Genomic DNA, 6,000 nt, shown 5'->3' with positions numbered 1-6,000 from the left:
TGTGTCTTTTTCAAAATGTATTTCCCTACCCCCAACTCATGAGAATATGGAATACTCCATCCTCTGTTATTTTCTAGAAGCTTTATTGTTTTGCCCTTCCCCTTCTGGTCTACAGGCCACCTGGAATTATTTTTGTTTATAATGTGAGGGCGGAGGTCACATTTTATTTTATTTTATTTTTTAATTGAAGTATAGTTGATGTACAATGTTGTGTTAGTTTCAGGTGAACAGCAAAGTGATTCAGTTAAATATATATATATATATTTCTTTTTCAGATTCTTTTCCATTATAGGTTATTACAAGATATTGAATATAGTTCCCTGTGCTATACAGTAGAACCTTGTTGTTTGTCTATTCTGTATATATGTTTTATTTTTTATCTATGTTTTATTTTTTATCATATGAACCCTCAGTCATTCATGATTTTTGGAAAGACCGTCCTTTACTCCGTGCTTTGCACTGTCCCTTTCTGGAAAATCAAGTGCCCACACATGCTTGAGTCTGTTTTGGCCTCTGTGATATTGTGATTTATAATAAGAAATGTATGTTTGGTCTTCATGTCTGGCACAGAACTCCTAAAAGCCTTGGAATTTCCTAAATGATAAGAACCGTAAAGGTGTCTTTTGTGAGTTATAACAAGCCCCTTTCAACCACAACAGAGTTCATGTTAATGAGGTGACTTTCGGGGAGCCCCGCCACCACATGATGGAGGCTGGTTGCTAGGGAACCAACCTTGCTTAGAGGGTTGGCACTTTCAGTATGCACACCTCCAACTCCGGGGAGGGGAGAGGGACTGGAGATTGGATTAATCACTGATGGCCAATCAATGTAATGAAGCCTCCTTAAAAACCCCTGAACTATAGGGTTTGGAGAGCTTCTGGCTTGGTGAACCCATGGAGGTGCTGGGAGGGTAGCACCTTCCCAAAAGAGCATGGAAGCTCCCAGGCCCTCCCCACATACTTTCCCCTATGCCTCTCTCCCATCTGGCTGTTCCTGAGTTATATCCTTTTATAATTACAGATCTCGTGTATCTCCAATCCTGTCTTGGCATCTGCCTCTGAGAGGGCAAGAACCAACATACCGTCCATAGATTTAGATTTTTTTTTCTTAATAATATTTTGTTCTCTATGTAGAGGTCTTACACATCTACTGTTAGATTTACTCCGAGGCAAATGACATTTTGTAAGTGGCATCTCTGACGGATTAGACATGGCTGCAAATTCTTTTTGTCTCCTCCCAACCAAAGATAGAGCCTTTTACCCATCCCTTCTCTGGGCTGACCACTGGAATATGACTTCTGAGCCTAGGTGTCAAGCAGGTCTTTCTCAGTGTCGCCTCTGTAGAGGTATCGCCTCTATTCTGTCCTTTGCTTCTTTTGGCTCTCCGTGCTTCTTACTGGATATTTTCTTCAGGTTTATCTTCTAATTCACTGATTTTTCTCTTCAGCTCTGTATAATATGCTGGCATACTCATCCACTGAGTTCTTCATTTCACTCGTTTTATTTTCCACTTCTAGAGTTTCCATGTGGCTCTTTCTTTTTCTCATTAGTTTCAAGTTCTTTGCCACAATTCTCAATCTTGTCTTTTATCTCCTCAAAGGTAGCAAGAATCATTATTTTAATTTTTGATTGTGATAATTCTGCTGTGAGTTTTTCCCCCACATGGTAAGTATTTAATACATACTTGTTGGATATTTTTAGTAGGTAGGCTCTCAACTGAATGGACAACTCACTTAGTGGCTATCTCAATTGAACACTTGGAACAGTTTCTCTATCTTTAGGCAGGGATGTTTTCAAATTATCTAGAGTGTGTGGACTTCTAATCTTACTTGTGAAAATCTCTAAGGTAGAAATTTCTTGTCCTCGCCTGGTCATCTACCTATGGAGAAATGGGCTGTGCTCTATTCTGCCCTGGGAGGAGCTGGTTACCAGGGCCAGTTGAGGTAGGGGCATTTGAGGTCACTGTGCCTTCCTAGTCCCTACTCCAGCTGTGTGGGGACTTCAGAGAGAAAGCCATGGTCCTCAATTAGCTGTCCCTTCTGGAATGCTTCGCTTGGCACCTGAGTCAGCCTTCTGTGTTTGCATGATCTCATCCATCATTTGATTCCAAAATGTTTGTTCATTAATGCTCTTGGAAGAACTAACCCTGACACTCCCATCCCACCTCATCGGACCCCGGACCCTAGCCCCATGCTAAGTCAAGCCTGGCGTAACGAGACTGGCTCTGCAGCTCAACAGAAGAGGGCAAGGCATTCTGGTGTGTGTGTGTGTGTGTGTGTGTGTGTGTGTTTTGCGGTACGCGGGCCTCTCACTGTTGTGGCCTCTCCCGTTGCGGAGCACAGGCTCCGAACGCGCAGGCTCAGCGGCCATGGCTCACGGGCCCAGCCGCTCCGCGGCATGTGGGATCCTCCCGGACCAGGGCACAAACCCGCGTCCCCTGCATCGGCAGGCAGACTCTCAACCACCGCGCCACCAGGGAAGCCCTGTGTGTGTGTTTTGTTTGCTTTTTATAACTACTTTATTGAAAATATGATTTATATACCATTCAATTCACCCATTTAAACTGTGCAACTCATTTGTTTTTAGTATAGTCACAGAGTTGTGCAACTGCAACTGCTATCAATGTTAGGACACTTTCATCACTACAAAAAGAAATTTCATACCTGTCAGCAGTCACTCCCCCTACCTCCCGCCAGCCCCTGGAAACCGCTAACCTACTTTCTCTCTCTATGGTGTTGCCTATTCTGGAATTTCATATAAATGGAATCATACAGTATGTGGTCTTTCATGACTGGCTTCTTTCACTCAGCATAATGTTTTTGAGGTTCATCCGTGTTGTAGCCTGTATCAGTGCTTTATTCCTTTTTATGGCTGAGTAATATTCCATTGAATGGATGTGCCACATTTTTTGCATACATTTACCCACTGATGGACATTTGGGTTGCTTCCGCTTTTTTGTTTATTACAAGTAATGCTGCTAAGAACATTCATCCACAAGTTTGTGTGTAGACATATATTTTCATTTCTTTTGGGTACGTAAGTAGGAGCGGAACGGCTGGCTTGTCTGTAACTCTATGTTTAACAGTTTGAGGAAGCGCCAGACCATTTTCCAAAGCAGCTGCACCATTTTACATTCCTGCCAGCAGTGTACAAGGGTCCCAATTTCTTTACATTCTTGCCAGCTTTTGTCATTTTGATGACACAACCATCCTATTGGTTGTGAGGTTGTAGCTCCCTGTGGTTTTGACTTGCATTTCCCTGGGAACTAGTGATGTTGAGCATCTTTTCATGTGCTTCCTGGTCATTTGTTTAGCTTCTTTAGAGAAATGTTTATTGAGATGCTTTGCCGTTTTTAACTGGGTTATTTGTCATTTATTATTGGGTTGCCAGGGTTCTTTATATATTCTAGATACAAGTCCCTTATCAGATACAGTTTGCAAATATTTTCTTCCATTCCGTGTTGTCTTTTCACTTTCTTAACAGTGTCCTTTGATGCAAAATTTTTATTTTATTTATTTTTATTTTATTTTATTATTTTTTTTGGCACGCTGTGTGGCATACGGGATCCTAGTTCCCCGACCAGGAATCGAACCCATGCCCCCGGCAGTGGAAGCGTGGAGTCTTAACCATTGCACAGCCAGGGAAGCCCCTAATGCAGAAAATTTTTAATTTTTATGATGTCCAATTTCCTTGTGTTTCTGGTGTCACATGTAGGGAACTATTGCCTAATACAAGGTCACGATGTTTTACACCTAAGTTTTTTTCTCCTAAGGCTATTACTCTAGCTCTTCTATTTAGGTCATCGATCCATTTTGAGTTAATGTTTGTATATGGTATGAGGTAGAGAGACTACTCTTTTGCCTATGGAGGCATCTTGTTTTATTTATTATTTTCTGTAACCTTCCGGTTTTTTCATGATTTGGGCAAGAAAGTCTCATTTTATCCCAGTCTCATTACTGTGGCCCAATAAAACTAGCTTTGCCACCATGCCATTGTGTTCCCGCAGTGAGCCCCACAGAAAATTATCTTTGAGCGTGCACACGTGTGTGCGCACACACACACACCCCGTGGGATTGGGCGTACCCTCCTCACTGCTCCCGCCCCTGGCTACAAAGACTCCTGAAAGCTCTAACATAAGCAATTCTTTCCTTTGCCTGAGTCATCAGCCGTTTCTAAGTCCTTTCGCTAAAACACAAGTATTTGTATTGCAGCTGAGTTTATCAGAACTTTTCCAGGGATGGTTAGCCAATTCCTCAATAGCCAGGGTCAGGACACGGGGAAAGGAGCCAATGCAAGGTAGACTGCTTTGGCCAGGGGTCAGGTGCAGCAGATAACTAGGGGCCACGCGTGCTGTTCTTCTGAGAAGATGGTATCCATGTCACACTGCAGTTAAAGTCCTAGAAAAATCCTCGAGACATGGCAAGTACCATGTCTTATTTGTCATTGTGTCCCCAGCACCTAGCACCTGGGCTAGCACAAAGCAGGATCAAGAAAGAGCAGAGTGGAAGTGTCAGCAGGAAGGGAGTGGAAGATTGGGTGTGGAAGAGCTTAAAGAGCAAGGGACCCTGAAAGGGGACTGGGTGGGCTCCGGAGCAAAGGCTGCCTCCTCTTGCATGCCGGCTTGGCCGGCAGTGGGACAGGTGATACACGCTCCACGCCACATGACTGTCCCTGGAGAGAGGGCACGCAGTGGGCACCTGGATGAAGCTGATTCATTCTTTCCACACACCTTTGGGAAATGCACTCAGCCCCTGTTCCCAGCTGCATCCTCTGCCCGGTGGCCTCAGCTGCAGGATGGCGAGGCCCAATCTTTGTCCTGCAGGGAGCGGGGTTGCAGTGTCCGCCTCCTCCGGTCTGGCCCCAGCGCAAGGCCCAGCACGGCTGCACCGGCTCACCCAGAACCAGGCAAAGGGAGGCCAGCAGCTGTTTGCCAGCCTGCTGGCACCAACAGGACCCAGGCAGCTTCTGCACTGCCTGCTGGCCATCTGGTAAGGGCCCTGGCCACTAACCCAGTTGGCAAACGATGGAGAGAAGAAGAAACATCTGCTCTTCACCACTTGGTCACAAAGGGGGCTGTTGGTGGGTGTATTCAAGCCTGCGAGTTGCTGTAGTGGGTTGACTTGTGTCCATCCATGGGCCAAAAGATTGGTCCAGGTCCTGAGCCCTGCTAACTGTGAACGTAACCTTACTTGGAAATAGGGTCTTTGCAGATGTAATAGAGTCAAGGATCCTGAGAGGGGATCATCCTGGATTTAGGGTGGGCCCTAATTCCAACAACTGGGAAAGAAGGGAGGGGGAGATTTAAGAGATCTAGGAAAGAAGGCCACATGAAGACAGAGATAGGCAGGGACTAGAGTAATGCAGCCACAAGCCACGGAACACCTGGGGCCATCCGGAAGAAGCAAGGAAGGCTCCTCCCCTACAGGGCATCCAAAGGGGCCAACTGTGAAATGCATTCCGGTGACGAATGAGGCAGTTCAAGGCCCAACCTGTGCCTGCTGGGTACCAATGTCCCCAGGTACCAAGCTGAGGGCCCCCAGGCCTCCAACAGGCAGTAGGCGGGGTTCCGGCGGTGGGGTGGGGTGGATAGAACGGAGGAGGATTTGGTTCAACACCCAAACTGAGGAGGCCACGATGCTGAAACACACAATTCCACGTTTAATGTTTTCTGGAAGAGCACTGGGGCAGCACAAAGCAGGAGGCGGGCGCCCTGCTCCCCAGCCCTCCCACATGTATACACAGTTATTAAAGTCTGACCAGCAGAAGTCCTTCAGAGGGAAGGATGTGCAGACCCCAGACCCAATGGCCAGGCTCAGGGAGGGCAGAGGGATTGGTCAATCAGGGCTTAGCAGGCAGGCAGTGGGAAGGAAGGCTCCTGGAGGGGCTCAGGGCCCAAGCAGACGGGGTGACCCTGGCCCCGGGCGTTGATGCAGAGAAGTGGGGAAGGGCTGCCGGGCCAAAGTCAGCCACGGGCCACAGCACCAATCCAGGCAGCGCCCCA

This window comes from Globicephala melas, chromosome 20 (genome assembly GCF_963455315.2).
Source record: "Globicephala melas chromosome 20, mGloMel1.2, whole genome shotgun sequence".
Taxonomy (NCBI): domain Eukaryota; kingdom Metazoa; phylum Chordata; class Mammalia; order Artiodactyla; family Delphinidae; genus Globicephala; species Globicephala melas.
Note: the sequence above shows the minus strand (reverse complement) of the source record.